Source organism: Aythya ferina (assembly GCF_964211825.1).
Source record: "Aythya ferina genome assembly, chromosome: 5".
In the NCBI taxonomy this organism is placed as follows: domain Eukaryota; kingdom Metazoa; phylum Chordata; class Aves; order Anseriformes; family Anatidae; genus Aythya; species Aythya ferina.
The window spans coordinates 14,995,357-15,019,389 of NC_140301.1; the positions used below are offsets into that span (position 1 = coordinate 14,995,357).

At 35.9% G+C, this 24,033-nt stretch overlaps 1 long non-coding RNA gene across 1 annotated transcript in view; it reads left to right on the forward strand.

Moving 5' to 3' along the window:
* Positions 1-24,033, forward strand: part of LOC311437120 — a 120,680-nt gene that overhangs the window by 66,102 nt on the left and 30,545 nt on the right. The window contains exon 2 of the long non-coding RNA XR_014693305.1: positions 18,190-18,291. This is a non-coding gene — a long non-coding RNA (uncharacterized lncRNA). The remainder of the gene's footprint in view (positions 1-18,189; positions 18,292-24,033) is intronic.

Consider the following 24,033-nt stretch of genomic DNA (forward strand, 5'->3'; position numbering starts at 1 on the left):
GGTGGACCATTTGGTGGGACCATAAGGAGTTGGCGTGATGGACACACCCAGAGAGTATTGGTCAATGGTTCTATGTCCAGGTGGAGGCCAGTGATGAGCGGTGTCCCTCAGGAGCTGTCTTGGGACCTTTGCTTTTCAATATCTTCATCTATGACATAGATGATGGGATTGAGCGCACTCTCAGCAAGTTTGCAGAGGACACCAAGCTGAGTGGTACAATTGATACAACAGAAGGAAGGGATACCATCCGAAGGGACCAGGTAAGCTTGAGAAGTGGGCCTACGTGAAACGAATGAGGTTCGACAAGTCCAAGTGCAGGGTGCTGCACCTGGGTCAGAGGAATCCCAGGCATAAGCACAGACTGGGAGAAGAATTCATAGAGAGCTGCCCTGTGGAGAGGGATTTGGGGGTTCTAGTGGATGAGAAGCTCGACATGAGCCAGCAGTGTGCACTTGCAGCCCAGAAGGCCAACAGTATTCTGGGCTGCATCAAGAGAATTGTGGCCAGCAGGTCAAGGTTGTTGATTGTCCCCCCTAATCTGCCCTCATGAGGCCCCACTTGGAGTACCTCATCCAGATCTGGGGCCCTACACACAAGAAAGATGTGGACCTGTTAGAACAGGTCAAGGGGAGGGCCACAAAGGTGATCAGAGGGCTGAAGCACTTCTCCTATGAAGAAATGCTGATAAAGCTGGGGATGTTCAGCTTGGAGAGGAGAAGGCTCTGTGGAGTGGCCTTTCAATACTTACAGGGTTCTTATAAAAAGGATGGAGAGGGACTATTTACTTGTATAGATGATAGTACAAGAGGGAATGATTTTAAACTGAAAGAGGGGACATTTAGGGGAGATGTTAGGAAGAAATTCTTCACTCAGAGTGTGATGAGGCACTGGAACAGGTTGCCCAGAGAGGTTGTGGATGCCCCGTCCCTGGAGGTGTTCAAGGACAGGCTGGATGGGGCCCTGGCAAACCTAATCTAGTGGGTGGCATCCCTACCTATGGCAGGGGGGTTGGAAATAGATGAACTTTAAGGTCCCTTCCAACCCAAGACATTCTATGGGTCTATGAAAATTTGGGTTAAACCAATATAATTTCAAGATTATTTAGAATACTTACAGCTACAGACACGTTTTTCAAATCAGTTATGATATACATTAATGAAAATTTGAAAAGCATCTTAATTTGGAGAGAGAGGGAGAAAGAAAATAAGTGTTTCTCTTTGAAAGAAATCAAAAAGTTGTAAAAGAATACTTCTCTATGTCACTCTGTTGTTGGGTTCAAGGCTGGCTGAATATTAGCTGCAGCCTACTTGTTTCATCTTGCTGTTGTTCTAAAATTAAGGACTAGGCTCATAAAATAAGAGAGTAATTGGTTAGTCCTCTTCTCTTGCATGCTAATAAGAAAATTGTGTGAAAATGAATGAAATCCAGAGCAAACACCAAGCATAAAAGAAACAACTCAAAAGCATTATGGAAAAATGCACTAAATAGGTCATATTCAGCAAATTTTAAAAGGAATTGTCTAATAGCTCTCAAAGTCTACTTGCTAATGGAGGATCATTGCTGATGGGATGTTTCTATTTAAATTTCTCAGAGGTGTCTTTTTAGCTTAATTGTACTTTTTTTTTTTTTTTTTTTTTTTTTTGTCTTATAAGTGATCTGAAGGAAAAAATATAATCACTCCTGAAAGGGACTTATACATTTGGATCATATGCTGACAGATTACAATTACCACCTGTTAGGTTAATTGTTCAGTTATTCTCATTTTATTGAGACTAGAATCTTAGTGAAAATGAATAGCATTTGTCTGTCTGTAAGGTCTTGTTTAATCCTAGTGGTTTCTCCATAGGAAAACATGTACAAAGGGAAAAAAGGATTGACTACAGATACTGGGTACTGAAAAACCAGAAGTCTTTCATTTGAGAATTCTGATAACTTAATAGTAATTCCAAAGTCTTAGATTTTCTTCAAATTTGAATTTTCTTCAAAATGCTAATAAAATCAGTACTGGGATTTGGCCAGTTCTAGAAAGGAGCATGATACATAGAAGTGCCTGGACAGTAAAGACAAGACCGTGTAGGGCTGTTACATATTTTATTCTTTTCTTCAATTATTAATGGACTAGTTGATACTTCATCGGTTCTAATTTGCATATCTGGATCTTACAGATCTTACACCCTTAACCTCTGTGGGCTTCAAAGAAAACAGACAAGTTTGTTTTAGTGAGGTGCAGCACTTGAATTCAGTTTAAAAAAAAATAAAAATTAAAGTTGAACATTTCTACAATGCATTCAGTATACAATTTAGCATCTAGCTAATTGAGTGTCTTAATGGAGTCTCAGAAGATTTTTTTTTGTTATTCTTTCCTACTAAACACCTCATGAATTATTAAACTAACAGATCAAAATGCACAATTTCACTTCAGTTAACTCCCAAACAAAGGTAATGTTTCATATTCAGATTTTAAGTAATTTAATTTTATCTATTTCTTGAATATCTAAGCAGATGTTTTACAGAGGTTGTGTATCTGTCTTTCTCAAACTTACATTTTTATCCATCCAAAATCAATGTGTCATTGCTGGCATAAAATGTCATGTTGTGGGAACTGATTAAGGAATTCTTATTGCATGGAAATATTTTCAAGAGACCTACTACAGAATTCCCTCTGTACATAATGTGCTGAAACGCTGTGGTCAACAATAATCATTGCCATTTTTACTATTGAAACTAAAGTTAAGGATTTATATGTGGAGTTCAGCAGAGGTCAAATTTTCTCTTTTTTTTTTTTTTTTTTTTTTTTTTTTAGTCAGTGCATGGCCTTTTTTTTTCCAAATTGTGACTTCAAGATATCTGTTTTTCACAGGAAAGAAATGAATGTTGGACGATGGGTTTAGATAGTTTTTGGCATGTCAAAAATATGAAGAAGCTCATTAATCTAGCACTGTTTGGTAGAAAATAATTGGAAAAGCTTTTTTTTTTTAAAAAAAAATATATATATATATATATATATTATTTATTTATGTATTTATTTTTCCCCAAATAACATGTATTTATTTGGAAGAATTTTGAAAAGCCCAGGGGAAAGAGGCTGTACTTTTAGCTGGAATATTACTTCACTTGAGTAAGTAGAAACAAGTGTCTGCCTTTGATAACTGTGCAGACATTAGACTCTGAATATTAAAGAGGGTTGGCAGCTACAGTATAAACTGGGGCACTTGCCATTTCTGGACAAATTGTGTCATTCTTACTGGAAAGTCAGCTAGTAAATGCTCTAGCGTTTTGTCTGCTGTGTTTCATCTTTGACAAAACAGAAGATGAAGAATAAATGAACTGAATTGGGAATTCTTTAAACTAGTTATTTTCAAGAGATGAGTTTCCAATTTTGCTTTAAATGTGCTATTATTTAGTGGAATACCAGTGCTCAGAGGGAGGCGGATTTGTCAATGGTTTGCTGGGAGTATAATAAAATGTTAGATAAATCACAGGAGACTGAAAAAAATATATATATATATAAAAAGAAAAAACAAACAAACAAAAAACAAACAAACAAACAAACATTCTGGTCATTACAAAGTCTCAAAGTATTTGGACAAGCAGAAAGGTAAAAGGTAAATCAGCCCACAGTATCTATCTGACTATCTCTATCAAACAAACCACTGATCTGCATACTAATATAATACACTGTTTGTATGATTTCTGTTAGGATAGGCACCACTATATTCCTGAGGAAGTTGCATGCCTGTGACTGGTGAAATCACTGACTGCTTTTCATTTAGAGGGGCAACATTTTCATCCTCAGAGATGAAAATGATGAGAGATGATGTCATTGTTTGAGGGCACTGTCTTGCTGCTGTGGATTAATGTTTGTTTGCACAGGGATGGCAAATAATTGGTACAGCTAGGACCAAAGCTTGAGCTGTTTCTTACTCGTGTCAGATACAAAAGTTCAATTGACTTTGGTACTTGAGGACCTAGGCTGGTAGTCTGAAGAATCTGACAGCTCTTGCCATTAGTCCATCTCCATTAACAAAATGTACCTTTGCTTAATTTCTTGTCCTATTCGTAGAGCCACAAAGTAGTAGTTACAGTCAACCTTAGGTGGCTTACCACATTTATAGTACTGGAAGTTGGAACACCTTTATGATCTATTTTTGTGAGGTTTTTGGTATTATGCTTTTTATTTGTTCTGGCTTATCCTCATGCCTCTTGTATGAGGAACCTTTTGAGGCACAAGGATTTTCTGCAGAGCATCAAATGACCGATCCATATGACATGTTTAGTTTAATAGGAATTATATGTGAAAGCTGCATATACCACTATCAGTTCTTTGATACATCCACTTATTTGATGTTGGAAAAAAATGTTTTATAATAGATGCTTGATCTTTTTACAGTGCATGTGTTTACTAGAGTTATTTGAAGACATTTATTAGCATTTTAATTTGATATTTTTATTCATTCTGACCATGTTTTCTTTCTGTCCTGGTGGATGCAATGGGTCAAAATTCTACCTCTTGAACAACGTATTTCAAGACTCTTCAGTAACTTTAGATACTTTCATTCCTACTGTCACCTGCTTTTCTTTATTTATCTTTCATTCCTGTCTTCTCAGTGTGCTGTGAAATTTTTAACAATCATGTTCAGAGCAATTTACACTTCTATAGGTAGGCTCTCAAAGTGCTGATCAAACATTAATAAAGCACCACAGCAGACTGCTCAGGAATATTTTGATCACTTTTTTATGGAACACACATATTCATCAAAACTAAGAACTTGTTTTGATAAATCTTCTATTTGGAAAACACCCTGACAGAGTTCTGAAGCAGACAAAATGCATATTTAAACATCTTGAAATACAACAGTTCCACATACTTTGGAAATAGCTTTTCATTTGGCTGACAGTTAATAATAAAAAGTGAAGCCAAATGAAGAATTTCAAAAGCATAAAAATGAAAACTTTAGTTTGAGAGTTGAAAAGATTAAACATTTAGCTCTGAAATACTTGCAAAATTTCTGTTCAATGCCCCACTTGAGATCAAGGAAAGAATTGCAGAATCACTTCCCTCACCAGGGAAACTGAGGCATATGACTACATCAGTGAATAGTGTTGCAGTATATACCAAGGTTTGTCATGACAAAAATGCCAAGAAAGGAGACAGTTTAAATAATAATGTGTACCTAATGTATATTTAGCAAAATCTTAGGTCACATGCAGATGTCATTGTCCTACTGTATATTCACAGGAACACACACCTCTGAAGAATAAGCAAAATCAGTCTTGAGAGCAGCATTTAGATCTCTGCTGTCTTCCTGCTTACTAGATGACATCAATGTCATCACAGATGACATTGTCTCCCAGTAATAATTGCCTTTAATTTTGGGGTAGGAATGGGGGAATCATTAATTTTCACTGGCTAAAATAAGGTTCAAGGGGTTTTGACCTCAGTGTATTGACTTGTAGATCCTTTTTCCATTTTACTAATTCATGTGTTAGCGCTATTAAGTGTTGTTGTGCAGTGTATCGTACAGCATGTTAACATGTTATTTCAGAAGTAGTATATATGAGCCCATAAGCTAATTTAGCCTCTGTGTACATCTACATCACAGTATACATAAACCATAGAACAGACAGTGGGGGACTTAAGGTAACAATCAAAAGAAAAAACAAACAAACAAACAAACAAACAACTTGCTTTGAGCTTGCTTTTGTCAGGGTTTTGGTTTTAAATTGATTTGATCTGATAAGGTTTATAGACAGATGACATCAATGCTAAATACTGAGGAAGGAGACAATATGCAGTAATTAGTCCCAAAGCTGTTTTCTAAGTCCTGGATAAGAAGCTGTATTCTGCAGGGTCCTGGGGTCTACAGGGAGATACTGAAGGCTCTCAGCTCTCCTCAGGAAGATACAGATGATCTGTGCTTCATAGCAGCACTCAGCATCTTCCAGAATGAAGCCCCTCAAGAGCAGTCTGATACAAGAGCAGTCTGATCCAAGGTTTTAATTTCATTTCTTCTCCCCAGAATCAGGAAGTTCATCAGTAAGATCCGCTGTCATTTGGCGCAATAGGATTATAGGGTCAGCAATTAGATGTTGTCATGAAGACAATATACTTATCAGTGGCATTTCTTATTTCTCAATTAGAATTTATTTTTGCCTTTTAGTTGATCTCCACCCTCACCCCCCTCCCCAGCAATTAAATGCATAGGCTTTAATAATTGGGCTTTCTTAGCTACCTCAGTGTTACAGTAATAAGCTTCATTCAGCTGTTACCTCTGGGTGGGGCCAAACTTACAGTGAAGAACTTAAGTATATATGCTGTTGTGGTAGTATTCTCTGCTCGTAGCTGTGTTTGTGGTGTATTTTTGTTTTGTTTCTTTACTTTAATTTGATTTTTTGTTGTTTTCCTTCTGAATATTTAATTGATGTAATGCAAGAGGCACATTAATGGGCTTAGTCTTCACTTACAAAGATTTTGTTGGTTCTGTAAGAACCACAGATTTTTCCCAAAATTAGTTAATGTTATTCCTCTTTCTTGGGTATTTCCCAATATTCACTCTCTGTGTCGTGATAAGAAAAGCAAGGTAGTATTCAAAGGGAAGATCGGCAGCAGGCAAGCGTATCTAAAGCAAAAAATTTTCTTTCCTGATGAAGTGGTGTCACTTCCAGGCAAACAATTCAGCAAAGAGGATGTACAAATTAAAGCTGTTGGGCTCCTATGGCTGACAAATTTATCTAAAAATGGGGAATAACTACTTTGAATAACTACTCCACAAATCCTTACGAAATTTGTTTTATGTGGAAGCAAAATACAGAATCAAACCTCATAATGAGGTCTAAAAATTAGTACTTGATTCTTTCCTCTGCTCTCCTCTCAGATTATACTCTGCACTCCAAGTATCAAGAAATATTTTCATGCATCTTTAGCTTCAAAAGGCAGTGGTTTGGGGAGAGATGTCAGAATACTTTTGTCTTCTAAGGTGGCCATTGCTCAGTTTTCACTGAGCTAGCTCTAAATGTGTCTCTTTTCAATATCCTATTGCTTTTTATTTTGTTTTGAGACATCTTGAATAATGTAGGCAGAAGTAGAAGCCTAACATAGCTTTCTGTGCTACACTTCAGAGAAACAAGAGAGTAGTGTGGGAGGGAGGGAGAAGTTCTCAAAAGCTACAAGGATCTACCTTTACCTTTCTGAGTTCTTTATATCTTGCCTAAGGACTAACAACAAAATCTGTGCCATGCTGAGAACTGAATTCCTTTTCAGTTACTTTTTTTTTTTTTTTTCCTGAAATGCATTTCTAATCTTCTTAACAAAGTACTGACCTAGCATAACTTAATTTATGAAATCTGACGAGACTGCAATTGTTTTATGAAATAAATTTAGGCTAATTTACTTTTTATGTTATTGTAAAACTGTTAGGCAATAGTCAACATGTGATTTTGAAATCTCAGCTTTTGCAGAGAAACACAGAACAGTACCTGCTGACAGAGGTGTTCCGCCATATAGAAGAACCAAACATTTAATGACTCGTTTAGTTATAGAAACTGAAGGGTGAAAATAATGATATACTAAAGTCTATCTACATATACTAAAGTCTATCTACATATATTTTTGTTTGTTTGTTTGTACGTTTGTTTTTCCATTCACTGAGCGTGCAATTACAGAATCACACAGAATCACAGAATTTCTAGGTTGGAAGAGACCTCAAGATCATCGAGTCCAACCTCTGACCTAATGCTAGCAGTCCCCACTAAACCATATCCCTAAGCTCTACATCTAAACATCTTTTGAAGACTTCCAGGGATGGTGACTCCACCACTTCAAAACTGCTGCGGAAAATAAAATAAAATAAAAAATATATATATTCTGACACTTGGTTACTGCTATGCAGAAAAGAGGAATATAATTTTGAGATATATATATATATATATTCAATAGAACACTGCAACTACTGTTTATGAAGCACTTAAAGATTCTCCAGTGTTTAATGTTTTATACTTACTGTGTTCTAGACTCAGGAGAATTCTAGCTCAGTGAAGAGCAGCTAAATGCTTGATTAAAAATAAACCACTTAAAGCCAAAACAATTTCTGGCTTTTCTTCCTCCACAGTTTCCACGGAATTCTTATGGCAGTTTGCTAGAAAGTGATTTGGTTTTATGACTTTTTTAAAGTCATAGCTTAAAGTTTAAAATAACTTCACTTTAATAGCAGGAGTAGTTTTATACTTGCAAGGGGAAGAAGGTTGGGAGATTTTATGGGCGACAGCTGAAACCTTGTTGCCTGGTTCTGTTTACACAGTAGAGAAAGAGCAATCTTAAAAGGCTGCAGTCTTCTGAACACTTGCAGATTAAAAAGGGAAAGAATTCTAGAAAGACCTATATCCTGTAGCTATGTAGTTCCAAAGGACAGATTTTCTCTTTTAGATCAGACTACAGACAGCACATTTACAACTATGGTTCGTTAGTTTCTCCTGAGATTTTTCAGGTTGTTTGTTTGTTTGTTTTTGTTGTTGTTGTTTGTTTTCTTTTTTTTTTTCCAAAAAACAATCTCCACAGAATTAACAAGCTGAACTAGCTCTTCAGTTAGCAATTTTTGATTAAAAAAAAAAAAAAAAAGAAACAGTAGCAATTGGCCTGTTCTGCCAGCTGAAAGCATGTGGTAAACAGACAAGCTTTAGCTGTAAATTAATAACACCTATAGCACCTGTAGTACCAAACTTTTACTGCAAGAATGGATCTCAGCCAGTAACTCTTCTGAGGCAGTTATGCTACAGTGCATGGATTTGAAAAGATACTTGTATACAGCTTGCAATATAACATAACAACTCACTCTTTATTTTCTGCCTTCACTGGTATGTCCTGAAAAGTCTAGGTCTTTCTGTTGATTTGGGGTCTCATTTCTGTTATTCACAATGTTGTCTTATCTATGTGGATAACAGTTCCAGTAAGAAGCCAAAGCAACAGACTTAGATGTAGTAAAAATGCATAAAACCAGAAGAGTTTCATGTCAGACATAAAGAGTTCCTGAATTAAGTACGTGGGGTTCTAATGATGCTTAAAATTTAAAAAATAAAGCAAACAGCTAACAGAGATTCAAATAAGAATTATCTCATCGTGAAATTAAGTGAAGCTACAGAAAAGATATGTTATCTTTTCTTGTTAATTTCTGTGGGATGAAAACTAGTATTGAGAAAGAACAGGTGAATTATCAAACTGAGACACAAATGTCTGGAAAACACTGCTCTGTCAGAAAAATTCTCATTTTTAAGTTATCAACTGCATCTGGGGAATGAAAAAGAGGAAGACATTGAAATATTTTTGATAGTTGTAAGACCATTAACTGCAAAACTACTAATTCAAGACTAATTTATGGTTGAAAGTCTGCAACTGAGATAGGGTTTATGGAAGTTACTGTCTCAAACTTAAAATAGCAGTCATAATTTTCCAAGCTGATGGAATGCTCTGGATGAAGAATTGAACAATCTTACAGGGAAATCACTTAGCAAGTTACATTTTATTTCCTGTTTATAAGGATATTTCCTTAACAATTTAGACCTGAAATGTTATAAAAGGTGAGAATAGCAGAACAGCCAGTATATCTTGGAGGAAGGTTAACTGGAGCAAGTTCTGATGTCTCCTATAGGACAAGGAGAATTGCTTTTTAGATTCCATTCACTGTATGATTTAGGTTTATGTTGATTTAGGTTTATGAGATATTAGACAACTGTCTTGGAGATAAAAGCTCTACCTTGAAGGTATTCACATTACTGAGTGAAACTAATCTCATCCTTTGAAATTCAATGCATGAACAAAGGTGGTAAGAGGAGCATATCATCCTCACATACAGGCTTAAGTGGTATTGGAAGCAATGGGAGCAATGGAAAAGGTTTAAATATGATTTTTCTCTTCATGAAGCCTAAGCAATGTCCTGCCTTTGCACAAAGCTGGTAAGCTTGTTAGATGGAAAAAACATTTTAGAAATTGTAGAGAGAAGAAAAAGTCCAGAAGAAAAGCGAAGGGCAAAAAGGGAGAAGAAGAGGAATTGTTATAACTACTAGAAATTGTTCAAATGGCAGCTTATAAGCAGAATTAGAATTATTACATATGAGTAGCACACTAGTGCATGAGATATGTTAAAAACCTAAGCTGTTATAATGAGAAAAAATGAATGTAGAAAGAGAACAGATTTCATACTGCAGAAAACTTTTTTTTTTTTTTTTTTTACTGTATTGTACAAATTAGGTGTTAAAGTAAAATAACATTGAATAATTTTGTTATTGTTTGAGACAACACAGGATGTAAGACAGAGTTGGCATGTCAGATAAGGTAGCCTTTTTGAGAGAAATGTAATGATGAAGAGCTCAAGCACATGAGAACATATTTTTAAAGTAGCTAGAGAATCTAAATGAAGCAGCAAAAAGCAAAACCAAGTTATTAACAGATAGACAAATATAAAAAAAAAAAAAAGATAAAGATTGAAAGCTACCACAAAGATTGTTGACTGATGCTGCATAAGTAAATAAACCTAATTGAACTGTAGGTACATGGTTACTGGTGGCTATAAATTTGTTTGCTTGTCCTGACAAAGAATGTTTGCTCTGGATTTTTATCACACTAGACAGAAATAGCATTATTAAAGATTGCAGTTACAGGACATCTCAGGTGTTAAAATTGTGGGAAATCAACTAAGGTAATGATAGAGAATAGATAATCTGATTTTGTGCATTTAATATTTTTTTTCCCTCAAGAGTATAATTCTAAACACAATCTTTTAATCCCAGGATATCCACAGTTTAATGGTCTTACACAAGATAGTTTCTCAATTATTCAAAGATCTGTTAAAATTTTGGGGGACTATAAATGACACAACTAAATTATGCAGCAGTAATCTTGAGCCTGGAGTTGTCAGTAGCCAACATACCGTTTGGCAGGAAGTTTAAAATGAGACTACCTGACTGTATAACTACTAAAAGATGTAAACAAGGACACTCTAAATTCTTATGAATAGTAGAAAAAGGTCAAAGAGAAAATATAGTGTGCTAAAACATCCCACACGACCCTTTTCAACAGCATGATAATGTGTGTGCAGTATGGCTAACCGTGAAAGAAGCAGAAGATTCATGTGAAATTATTCTTTGCTCCTGGAAGATGACTGCTAAATGAGAACAGACCTAGAATAGACCTGAAATTATCTTATACAAAAGGAAGGTCAGCAGAGGGAAAAAAAAAAAAAAAAAAAAAAAAAAGGATTGAGTCCTTACGTCCTTATGCAAAATCTAAACAGAAGACAGTAGATTAAGTAACACAAAGTAAGACCAATCTTGCAGAACAATGCAAAATCTGAGTAAAACAGAATTCTGATCCCATGAGATGATTCAGAGACCAATTGATAGACTGGTTAAAACTATGTATTATAAATATATTTCTTTTAGAAAATAAAGGATATGGAGCACTTACCATTACCAGGCTTTGGAAAAAATGTTCCATGCTCTGAACTATTCTGAGTAAGACTAATGGTATGAACAGCTTGAGTAACTGGAAAAAAAAAAAAAAAAAAAAGGAAAGAAATATCTCTAACAAAACCCCTTGAAAATGTTTGTTAGTCTACCTGTTATGCTAAAGACTCATATGTAAAATCACATTGAATATATGTTAATGAATGCCCTGCATATGAATATTGCTTGTAATCTGCTTTTTATTTTCTGCCCACTCTCTTCACTCCTTTTATTGCACTTTGTCTCTAATGTGTTTAAAAATCTGTTTGAGCACATGCAGTTTCTATTCTCATTATTGAAATTCTTTCCAAGGATTTACCTTTTCTTCAATTCCAGAAAATGTAGTCCTAATATAATTTCTGCCACGTTGTTTTAGCAGAGAATAATAAAAGTAATTAAAAGAAGCATAAAACAACTTCAAATATTCACTTCCTTTCCTGTTACATCCATCTGTTTATGCATGTTCTTTCCTGTAATATCTTAAAAGTGGAAAGAATGTCTTTACGTTTTAGATAATGCTAATGTTGTTGTCACTGTAAAAAAAAAATACAAAATTTAAATTAATGATTTGGAGGCAAATTTTGTAGTTTGTTGCTGCCACGCTCTTGGCACAAAAGGCCTTATTTTCCTCTCAGTTACCCACATGGAGCAGTAGTGTAACAGTCCCACCATCAATGGAATTAATTGCAGATTTAAACAGCGTGGTTGAGGGACGAATCAAATCTGGAGAATTTATAAGAATTAGCAGACTGATGAGAATCCTCTCTGGCTGTTATCTACTTAGCTGCTTTTGTGAGAAACAATCTGTGAGAAACACAGACTCGGGCAAGGATCTCAGTGAAGTAGCATTTTTATTTGTGATTGCAATAGCGGGTGTACTGCAAGCAGTAGCTTACAGCAGAAGTCTATCATAACATTATGTTCCCTATTACCTCTATTACACTTGATTCCTCCCCTGTTTCATTTGACCAACCTTTAATTTCTCCTTTTCCTTTTTTTTTTTTTTTTCTTTAATTTTCTTTTTCCTTCTTCTCTCGTGACTGGAAGCACCTGTGACTCTTCTTTTTGCTCATTCCACAACTGCTTATCTTGTGTTTCTTAGCCATTCTCCTTATTTTGGAACACTGTCCCCTTATCTGCTTAACGTTCCTGCCACTGTTATGGCACTCTTATGCCTGCACAATCACTTTCAACTATGTAAGGTTAGTGGAACTTTCCACTGCAAAAACACAATTTTAATTCTCACACTTCCAGGCATCATTAGCGGACATCATTAATGTTTTGTGCTACCATGTGCTCGAGGTGCGCAGGAGGAACCAACCTTCCAGCACGGAAGATTACCTCACTGTCTTAGTGAAGTGTAGTTCTCATCCCCACGTTTGGATATAAGCCCTGGTTCTTGCACTGCTCTTTAAACTAACACCAGTTGTAACTCTGATACACTAAAACTCTAGGAGGTAGGGGGGTTATTCAGTAAATCTCTCAGTTTAGTTTTACAACACTGGAAGCTACAGGGTAGGTTTTTTTTTTTTTTTTTTTTTTTTTTTTTTTTTTTTTATGTGAATTGGAATCTGAATTGGACAAAGAATAGATTTCATACCCAGAAAGACATATATAGTTGATATTTTTGTTTCTCTTTCATTCTTTTTTGTTGTGTTACCTTCCTGAATTATGCCATCAATCCCAGAAATCTGAATTCTTAAAATAAATTCTCACTTAAGGAGAAAGAAATTTCCTTGACACTTCTTAGAATCATAGCATCATAGAATTCTTGCTAAATTAATTGTCTGCTCTCAGCCATCAAAAAGTGTCTACCTATCACCATACCATCTTTTTCCTTTTCTTTTTTCTTCCATTCTGGAGGTTGTGTTATGCTAAGCATAAATTATTAATACATGAATTTGAAAATATAAACATATGCTTCAGAGCAGTGCTGCTTTGGGGAGCAGAAGATGAAACAAAAAGAAAATTCATTTTGGTGACGTGAATTGTGTGTTAAAAGCTTTGCAAATTTCAGGGTACAGTGATGTTCTTGTATAGCCGCACTCCTTTTGCAGTCTGAAGCTGCCACCTTCCCTCCTGTAAGTCACAGACATTTTAAAATCAGAGTAAGAATGCCATTTTCCACTAACGTTGAAAAGCACTTGTCCACAGGCAGATTTGAAGTCTTTTCCTAGATGATTTTTAATTTGCGTTTATCATTGAAACCGGAGGACTCCTACTTTGTAAATGAAGTAATGACACTTTGGTAACTTATGTTTTGGGCAACCAGTTAAAAACAATAAAGAAGCATTGTGTGAGAGCCATCTCTGGAAGTGGTCAAGGCTAGTCTGGATGGGGCTTTGAGCAACCTGGTCTAGTGGAAAGTGTCCCTGACAAAGGTAGGAGAGTTGGAACTAGATGATCTTTAAAGCCCCTTCCAACCCAAATGATTCTATAAGAAGTGTACTTTCCAGAAGGCAAAATTCTGTAAAACGCCCTCACATTGGAAAAGAAAGCCACAAATAGCTTTTTGTTGTTGTTGCTGCTGTTAATCTCTGCTCTTCTTAGTACTTTGCTTGCTTACACCAGTGGTGTGTGTTATATAACTCATGGCAAATAAATAGTGGCATAATTACATGAAAAAAATACAACCCCTCCCTAGTTTTTGGTAGTGACTAGCTTAACAAAGCAGACTAAACTAAAACTCAAAAAAAAATAAAATTAAATTAAAAAAAAAAAAAAAATGTTGGTGGCCAGTCACTATTGGGGTTCTGCAGGGCTCCATTTTAGGGCCAGTTCTGAATTTTTTCATAAATGGTTTGGATTCAGGACTTGAAGGTATACTAAGGAAGTTTGTAGATGACACTAAATATGGAGGAGCTGTTGGCTCCATGGAAGACAGAGAGATCTCTAAATCTTTAACATCTATGTGGAGGGTAGAGAGGATAGAGGCCTTGCAAAGAGATCTTGACTAATTAGAGGGCTGGGCAATCACCAACAATATAAAGTTTGACAAGAGCAAGTACAAGATTCTGTACCTGGAATAGGGCAGCCATGGATATACGTACAGACTGGGGGATGAGAAACTGGAGAGCAACCCTACAGAAAGGGATCTGGGGGTTCTGGTCAATGGCAAGCTGAATGTGAGTCATCAGTGTGTCCTTGCAGCCAAAAGGGCTGACTATATCCTGGGGCTGATGCCCCCCAGGATATAGTACAGCATGGCTAGCTGGTTGAGGGAACTGATTGTCCTGCTCTGCTCTGTGCTGGTGCAGCCTCATCATGAGTACCGTGTGCAGTTTTGGGCACCACAATATAAGAGGGATATAAAATTATTGGAAAGCATTCAAAGGAGGGCTACAAAGATGGTGAAGGGTCTAGAGAGCATGATGTATGAGGAGCAGCTTGGTTTGTTCAGCCTAGAAAAGAGGAGACTGAGAGGAGACCTAGACTAGGCCTACAGATCTAGGTCTCTGGAAAGAAAAGGTCTACCAGGCCTTCACAAAGGGAGCAGAGGGGCAGGAGCTGATCTCTGTTCTCTGGTAACCAGTGGTAGGAACTGAGGGAATGGCATGAAGCTGTCATGAAGGGGAAGTTCAGGTTGGATATTAGGAAAAGGTTCTTCACTGAGAGGGTGCTCAAGCACTGCAACAGGCTCCCCGGGGAGGTAGTCACTGCAGCAAGCCTGTTGGAGGTCAAAAAGTGTTTTGACAACACTCTCAGACATATGGTTTGATTTTGGGGTAATCCTGTGCGAAACCAGAAGTTGGACTCAATCCTTGTGGGTCTCTTCCTACTCAGGATATTCAGTCTTTCTCTGATTAACAAATAATAGTTGCCTTCATTCTACATAGTTATATATAAAACCAAGAAATGGAAAGGAACCATTTTATGCATAATATGCTAAATGAAATTGGGCAGAATACCAAAATCTGTACTGTGAAGAAAAGAAGAAAAGTGAGCAGAAATGTGAAAAAGGCATGCTCAAAATATACTCCTAGTCTTTTCAAAAAAAAAAAAAAAAAAAAAAAAAAAAAAAAAAAAAAAGTGTCTGAAATTCATGTTTCCTTTTCCAGGAGTTGAGGTGTGGTTTTCTGTTTTGACACCCTTTTGTATAAACAATCACTCATCTCAGACAATGGCAATAGGACAAAATCCAGACATGCAAACAATCGAGGGATAAGTTGTAGAAAGAATGATCCCACCTGAGCTCTGGAAAGATCTCAAAACAATTCTTAGATTAATTTCTCCTTTCCTAATTAAAAAGCAGCAACAGAGGGAAAATTGCAAGTTCACTATTTATTCCTGCTTTGTTCTGAAATGTTGATTTTTTTAAAGGGGAAGATTTGCTGATTCATACAGCATAGAGAGCATAGATATGTCCTCAATTCCTGCAGAGTGAAAACATCAGCAATTTTTCAGCATGAGGAGACAGAAAGCTTGACTAAAAATACATAAAAGCACATTTGAAATAAGGTGAAAACAACCTAAAAATATTACTTGGATGAGCATAACCTATTTAGGTGTTGTAAAAGTGCTGCCAGATTATGTGGTTCTGTATTTCCAGGGCATTTACAAGGTCATCCACTCAGTCTACTTTCTTTTCAAAATCGCTCATACCAACTGCATTTTGGAGCATTGTTGTTTAGATGCACACACCTAGTTCCAGCTTTTCTGTTCATTTCATCCCTTGACTATAACTCTTCTATCAAGTGAAGAAAGCAGCTATGGTGATTGAAATAACCAGTCTGGGAGTAAAGTCAAACTCTGAGTAAATGTTTGAGTTAACTTCTGAGATCGTGCTAAATGGCATGGCCAATTTTTGAATCCTTTTCTTACACATACGGAAACTGGGGACTTCTGTGTGTGAGTACTGTAAGACTGGGACTGCTTTTCAATATCTAAGGTTAGTATTATATGTTTTTTTTGTTGTTTGTTTGTTTGTTTGTTTGTTTTTCATCTCTAATGCTAATAGACATCTTAGTTTATAACTATAGTTGATTTAGTGTTGGGAAGAACTATATCTTTTTTTTTGATTTTTTCAACATTAAATGTCTATTGACAAGTGCCATCGGTAGCACTTCCAATTTCCTATTGCTTTGTAATAAGCTACACAACCTTCCTGCCTTCATAAATCTTCAAAATATTTCTGAGATATCCAGAATGATGAAGAACAAAACGAGGGAGGGATTCTGGAAATCTGGATCAGGAAGTCCTAGAAAACTAGGTGAATTGCTTCAAAGAAGCAGGAATTCTGGAAGTTCTGAGACTGTCCTTTTGAGCTGGAGGAGCAGAAAGAAGAGTACTAGGAATCTTGAAAGCAGCTGGTCAGATGCTAACATGCAGATAGATGTATGTATTACTAGAAGCTCCCACAGAGATCAATATTTCTAGGTGGTGTCTCAACAAGAACCCTAGAAGGCCTGAACTATCCCATGCTCAAACAGCTATTACAGATACTTAGTTCCTGGCACAGCTATTGACGTTCCTGGCACCCAGGAGACAGTATAATCCCACCCTTCCTAGAAATTGATTGTATGAGAGGAGGCCTTGACACTGTGAAGATTTGAAGTAGTTTTCAGAGGCAGATCATCAAAACTGAAATATTTTTATCTAAAGGTTGTTATTTATTACAATAGATTCTGATTTTTAAACATAGTGTTTTATTTCATAAATCTCAAAAGCTATGCTTTTGTTAGCCAATGCCTATGCCTGGTGGTGTGTATACAGACAATTAACAAACACTCTAGGAAACAGGAATGCCAATGAATCATGATACATAAAAGCAAAACTACATCGTTTGGGGTAAATCTGCCAGTTTACTCCTCATTGACTAATCTCTTTTTATTAGGATGATAGAGCAATTTGCTTTGGGAAAGAAAAATGTAACAACAACAACAACAAAAAAACACCATGAAAAACAAGGGAACAGACCAGATTGTCCTGTGTTGAAGAGCAGGGGTGGATTCTTGAAGGAACCTTTTGACTTTAAGAAAACTATATGTTTGAGTAACACATCCTTGTGGCCTGGTACTAAACTGAGAGAAAACAAAAGCAGGCATAAAAATGAATGAAATCTACTCCTTTCCCTCAGGGGATTTATTTTCTTTTTGAAGTATGTAAATGCAGAATTCTCTTCTTACCTAAGAAGGGAAAATAAAGATGCCTAAGTCATTATAGATACATGTATTTCATCCCTACTAGCATTTAATAGTTCCTGTTTTATAGTGATAGGACCAATAGGAGAGACGTGCTTTCAAACTTCACACAGTGCTAAGTGACAAAGTGCTTGATATTTTTTCAGGGAGATTGCCAGGTCCTCAGACTAAGGATTATTTTGCAGAATAGATGCGGCAAGCCACGTTCATGGTGGTAAGGTAACATTCAGAAAGTGAGAGAAATTTTGAAAATTTGAAAAGACTTGCCAGTGATATTGAGGCATGTTTGTTTTTCCCCAAAGTGTTCAGCCACAAAATGCTATACAAGTTTCACTTAGCCTGTGTTCCACTGAGCCCCCAGCTCTACAGTCTCTTTCTTAGGAGTACAGGACCCTTCTTAAAAGCTAGGGTCCTTATTCAATATTACTCATAAGTTTTCTCCTAAAAAAATAATAAAAGGAATTAGATTATGCATAGAATATAATCTAGAGAAAAAGGTCTTTCACAGAGTGTGAACTGTATTAGTCCAAAGAATTGACACTTTTTTTTCTTCCAGATTTACCATGGAAGTGACAGTATCTTAGAAAATGCAGAGACCAGTCTCCTTCCTGTGTTGCCCTCAGGCAAAATGTGAAGAAGGTGGAGAGCATCAAAAAAAGTGAGTGCTTCAGGCATTTGCCACTAGCAAATCAGTACTAAGAGAAATAATCTCAACAGTGATTAACCACAGTGAATTCCAGAAAATTAAAGTAAACAAACAAACAAAAAGAACAAAAACAAAAGAAAGAACTTTTCTCCAGAGCAGGTCAGTCTTAAGAGGCTATTGCCATTAGCATTCAGTGAGATTTAAATCTCTACACATTCTTTAATAATAATAATAATAAAACACCAGAGGCAAGATGTGAGGAACTGGAGCTGGTGCATGATGACCCTTCTATGCAGAGCATATACTATTATAGCCACAGTATTACTCAGGACATAGGGCTCTATACACCCCAGGGCTTTTTGAGACTGTGGGATCAAAGTTCCTCTGGCAGGTTTCTGGGTTGCTGCTATTTTCACTAAAGAGATGTTCTCAAAGCCTTATGCATGATTCTCCAGACACAAACCAGAACATGAAAGGAGGCAAATAGAACTGATGCAAGAAACAATTGAGGTGATGAAAAATAAATAAATAAATCAAAAATAAAAATAAAAAAGGAGCTGTACAGTAAAAATAAGTGGCAAACTGTGATGGCTGAAATTACTGTAAATTACAAGGAAATGTGTCAGTAAAAACAAACAAACAAAAAAACACAGTCTGATGCTTTGAATAGTATGGCTGCTATTTTTGTGGGAAATACGCTTTTTCCTACTAGCTCACAACTTTGTTCCCTGTCCTTCACAGACAGCCTGGTTTCAATAAGAGACTGGTGGGATCTCTTTCACCGAACCAGTGCTCTTCACTTGTAATCCCCAATGGCTTTTCCTGGTCTTGCTGAATATATAAACTTCAACATATGAAAAACCTTTAAATAAATATTGCACTTGGATTTATCTCTTAGAAGTATCAAGAGACATACAGTGGTTTGTAGCATATTCTCCTGCAACTACTAGATAAACTAAATAGAGTAGATCAAAAGATTATTTTCTGTACCTGCAATTCCAAAGCCAAAGATCCATATTCTAAAGCGCATGTACAGACAAATGGTAATAAACAACAAAGCAGCTTTTTTTTTTTTGGATTTTGATTGCTAATAATTAATATATACTTCTAGCACACGCTTTTTATCCAAAATCATGTGGTGTCTTCAAGTCATTTATACCCTGCTCTGTAGAAATCCTAAATGAGGAAGAGGAATGTGTCAAAATCTGTCCACAGTTGCTTTCTGAAGCCTGTTTCGTTGATATTTGACTTCCACTGACAAAGGAAATTCTAAAGCTGTCTGGTTTTATGCCAAACTATTAACATAGGGGATTCTTACCAGTGGCAAATTTCCTGATATTATATTTTAATTGCATCTGCTAAGGATTTTCTTTAAAAAAAAAAAAAAAAAAAAAAAAAAGAACAACTCTAGCTGTTGTTGGATAGATATTTTCAAGATTCATCTGATATGAATATTTATTGGAAATGTTAATATCCCCTACAGAGGAGTAATGAAAACATAGGAACCTCTTTCTCTGCTTTTAAGTCAGAATGTCATGCTGTTACATATTCACAGGTTAAAAATTATCAAATGTTCCACACAAGTTATTTTATCATTGCTCTAAAAGCAATTCTTTTTTTTTTTTCCTTCTTTTGGCTAAAAGTTTTAGGTGCTTAACTGTTAATGTGTAGAATGTGTAACACGAAAGAAAAAAAGCATGTGAGATTGTCAAGAACTATCTCGATGTTTTGAAATAAAAAAAAATATCACTTAGGACCTTACGTAGGTCTATTAGTAGGAAATGTTTAAACCTACTATGAGCCAAAGTTTTTGACAAGGTTTTATAGGGACAGAGTGTCTGGAAAAAGATGAGAGAGAAGGTGGGGGAGAAAGTCTGTTATTTGGAAAGTATATTATGCTTTTTCTAAAATGCTTTAGAAATATGACATCACTTTTTCCTGACTTGAACTTTGGACAGCATATTGACATGAAATCAATTTGGTAACATGAAAGGCCTTCACTTAAGGAAAGATCTGAGAAATCCAAACCAAAAGTGAATTCTCTGTAGGCCCAATCTTGCTTTATTCTCAATAGCAATTATGTCAGAAATACAATGAAGATCAAAATCCCAGGAGGAAGTAATCTTTTTTCCTTTGAAAATTTCTGTGCTTATGAAGACGTGTTCTTGGTTTCTGCTTTTGGAATGTTAACTAAGCTTTCCCTGGGAGGAAGGCCCAGGCCATGCGTGCTGGGCACAGGGAGCGACTCACGTCACTCACTGAATTTGGTCTCTGCTGCAGTGATATGTGAACTTGAGACAAAGTGGTCAAACTGAGAGGGAGGAGAAATACTGCATTCTCAAACCCTCAGCAAACATCTGACAAGTAGAAATAGTTTATGCATAAGAACTAACAGAGAATGCTTCGGTCTCTTATTTCATCTCCCTCCTGGTGTTATAAATCCACACTGTCAGGAATATCATATTTTATTTGCTAAGCCCCCTGGGGAGGAAAAATAAATAAAAATTAGCAATGGAAGAAAAGGATCGATCTGAGATCTGCATTAAATGCTGCATATTCACTATGTGATGGATATACTGCCTCTCTCTCGCTGCTTAGAAGTTATTTAATGGTCCAGCTGAAATGAGTTCCATAATGAAGGAATACATGAAAACAAATACTGCAAAGAGCCATTGCACTGTCTATCTATCTCTCCGACTTAAAGGAATGAATGTATTAAAGGGAAATATGAGCAGAAGGATGCCACTGAAACACCGACAGTAGGAGTAAGAAGTGAAGGAAGAATGTCTATACATTCTTCTTAGAGAAACAGTGATAGATGGAGAGGCAGAAGTACAGGCTCTTCAGGTAGACCTCTTTCTGTACAAGCAGTTTTACATACTGAGTGTGTTTTGAACTGCTGATCATTTATGCATTAAAAAAAAGCAAGCTTAAATATAAGCTTAAGTCATTGGAGAGAAAAAAAAAAAAAAGGAAAGGTCTCTCTTAGAATTTTAGTATTTTTTCCTAAAGTCATTGCAGGCTTATTTTTTCCAGGAAGCTTCTTCACCTTCACAGCTAAAGTCCATGAAATCCATGATCTTCTTTATGATCTTCAGCTGTTATTAGAGCAACTGTAGCTATACTAGCTGAGAGATCTTCAAGAGAAAACCATTAAAGGCCTAGAGGGAAAAAGAATCTAATTGCAAGAAAGACAAATTAGGTCCTCAGTCATGTTTCCTAAAGGAAAGATGTGAAATTCCCTGGGAAGCATACAGGAAAATGCCATTACCGTGGTATACAGGTATATAAAGGCATATATCACTAAAAACCTCAGAAAAAAATGTTAGAATACAAAGTAAAATATGACAATTTATGAAACAATGAAATACTGAATGAATAATTTTCAACTTTCTTTCTATTCAGTAAGAGAAGCTTGAGGGAGGAAATAATGACAGACTGGTGGCAAACTAACCTAAATTTCAAAGTTTATTTTATAAAAATAAATTAGTAAATGAATGATATAAATTGATACTACAGATTAAGATATAAACTATTCCCACTGAAATGGACTAAATTGATATGTCTCTACAATGAAGTCTGGGCTAGAACTAGAGAAAGATAAAATTTTCATATGTAATGGCAGGAAAATAAGGAAAGCTTGCAAAACAGGTAAGAAGAGAAGGCAAGGATTTACTGGAGTTGGAAAAGAAGGCAGTCACAGTGGTGAAGAGTAGAATTGTTCTTTGATGTGCAGGCCTGTGGGGCAACTGCTGCCCCAAACAGTCTCTCAAATTGAGAAGACTTTCTAAAGATTTTTATAATGTGTATTTAAGTAACCAGTGACAAGATTTCAGAAGTATTTCCACTCTGTTTACTACTGCTACTGCTGCCATCCATCCAGTTCTTTCCACTGCTACCCAAGACAGAGGGGTCAGGATCAAGATAACATTATTCTGAGAGGGTCATTGTAATTCTTTCCAGAAAATTAGGCACAAATACTTTTTCTTTGCAGAGAATTGCATAATTGCAGAACTGAGAGGTTCGCTAATTAGCATAAAAACTAAACTGTACTTTTTTAATACTGTCAAGGCTTTAGAGCTTTTCTTTAAATGAACACAGGAAAAAAATGCTTTTAATCTTTTTATATCTGTGGTAAAATTTTCAATGTGAAATTTTACTGGCCTAGATTAGATGCACAGGAAAAAAAAAAAAAAAAAAAAAAAAAAAAAAAAGAGACGGAGAGAGAAAATGAAGTACCTTTGCCATTACTATTGGAGAATTTCTTCTCAGAGGTGAATATTGACATATTGACATAGTGGTAGCCCAAATTGCTGAATGTAATGAAACAGCTGCCCTGAACAGTTTTCACAGGACACACTAGCCCACCCCATCACAGTTTCATAAGAATCTTCATCTTCCATTTTGAATTCAGTGGTCAAGACTCTGTCTGGACACTGACATAGTCTGCCCTATATATCCTGCCGTAACAATTTTGCATTAGGCAGGAACTGTGGATCAATTTTTATTTCATGTAGGACCTTGAAGTACTGTGCTGGGAATAAGATGTTAGAATCACTATTATTTAGGCATGCAAATTAACTTATAAATACGTTGTTTTCAAAATAAACTATATAAAATCACACTTAGTTTACAAATGTTAGTTTGTAAACTTGCCACTACAAATAATTCGTAACAAAAAATCACACTAAAACGCATCCTATCATTGCAGAACCCATAGCAGACAAATAAATGTTAAAGGTGGGGGGTGGACACCTTTATTTTAGAAGAGAAGACAGAGTGGTTAGTTCTTATGGTATCAATGTAGTCATTTTAATCAGTGAGTTATGGTCATCTCTTCATCCGCCTTGGTCATACATTATTTGGTATATGATGCTTATGAAATTATGCATTACAGCTCTACCAGCTCCAAAAGCATTTGATTGTGATTAACATGATTTCCATGGTTATCAAAGGAATTAATAGTGATTTATTACTTATTATATTCCCTTCAATAAAACTGAATAGAGACATTTCTTTAATATGAATTGCATATATTCCTGATCTGTAACTTTTGGACACTGCTTCCATTGCTTTTGTTTTTGCTGAATCTGACATTACTTTCTTTCAATTCTTTCCCTGTCACTGATTTCATTTGACTAATATCAAAGTATCTTTTGCTTGAGTACTGTATATGTGTCCTGAAATTATATATATTTTTTTCTTAATTATTTTAAAGATGTGCAAAAATGGGGGTTGATAAATAAATACTCCAGTGAAGCTGCTCAGGCATTAAGCTGTCCTGTCCTCTTGTAACCTGTCTGGAGGCTGTGATTTCTCGGTTTCTCTGACACTTATTATTTTTCTTTCCAAGCTGACAAGCTCCATATTTATCACAGAGGATATCACATTCAAATCACTTCTTTGTGATTGCTAGAAAGGGTATTACATTAGTTTTGCAACTAAAAGAAAAGCAGATTCCAAATAATTCTGCAGGAAAATATGAGAATGAAAGTGGATGTGTAGTAATTATCAGTCACTTTGGAGATCAAATAGAATTATAAAAACAAAATTCAAAGTAGGTTAAAATATGCAAAATTTTCTTCAATGGACAGTTTTCAACTGTGAGTGAACATGCCTTTATGCACTTCAGTTATTTACAGAGAGTGCCTTGAAGCCACAGGCAGATAAAAGAACACATGTGAAGGCCAAATGGGCTATGTCCTTACTATCTTGCGCTACTTTTATAAGTGTAGTGAGGACATATGCATTGAG